General features: G+C 40.0%; 1 protein-coding gene and 1 long non-coding RNA gene across 2 annotated transcripts in view; one reads left to right on the forward strand and one right to left on the reverse strand.

Annotated features, from left to right (window-relative positions):
- Positions 1–607, reverse strand: part of LOC109542912 (low-density lipoprotein receptor-related protein 2) — a gene marked incomplete in the record, with an annotated part of 133116 nt that overhangs the window by 124227 nt on the left and 8282 nt on the right.
- Positions 7–607, forward strand: part of LOC125505630 — a 19610-nt gene continuing 19009 nt past the window's right edge. Inside the window, exon 1 of the long non-coding RNA XR_007282298.1 lies at positions 7–211. This is a non-coding gene — a long non-coding RNA (uncharacterized LOC125505630). The remainder of the gene's footprint in view (positions 212–607) is intronic.

Here is a 607-nt window from a genome sequence, read left to right on the forward strand (position 1 = left end):
TTTGGAAAAAGTGTCTTATTTGTTGGAATTGCCTCTCGAAGGATTGAAGGCCCCGAAAATGTGACTTTAAACTCGAAAATTCGCGATTGTAAAGGAAATGTTTGCGATTTTTGCGACTTCATTCAATCGTTGGCAGGATATTAAGGGTGGGAAGTTTTCAAATTGAGACCCGCTGTAATGGAAAACATGAGCATTCTACAGGATGACCAAGGTAAGAGTGCATTATACATCTGAACCTTTGAACCTAGCATGTTTTTTAACCAGTTCGATGCATTCTTCGCGTCCGTTGGCTGAAAATAACGTAAAATTTGAGACATTTTGAAAAAAAATTAATTTTTTCAAAAAATCGACTTCCACCCTTGAACAAATTTCGGCTAAAAATCTAAATTTCACTCACACCCATTCGTCAATAATTCGTTTCGTCCACAAGGAATATTTTCCGCATAAAATCAGTACTTCTCCACCAGGGGCAGACCCAGGGGGGGTCATGGGGGTCATGAGCCCCCCATTCAATTCTCTATCCAACGATGCCAAAACGAATTCTGTGGCTCGAATGGTTCTTGAGAAACTTCGAAAAAAGCAGCGTCATGTTCAAGTGGATTTTGCA

Source organism: Dendroctonus ponderosae, unplaced genomic scaffold (genome assembly GCF_020466585.1).
Source record: "Dendroctonus ponderosae isolate FM_Combo_2020 unplaced genomic scaffold, Dpon_F_20191213v2 Dpon_F_20191213_9, whole genome shotgun sequence".
In the NCBI taxonomy this organism is placed as follows: domain Eukaryota; kingdom Metazoa; phylum Arthropoda; class Insecta; order Coleoptera; family Curculionidae; genus Dendroctonus; species Dendroctonus ponderosae.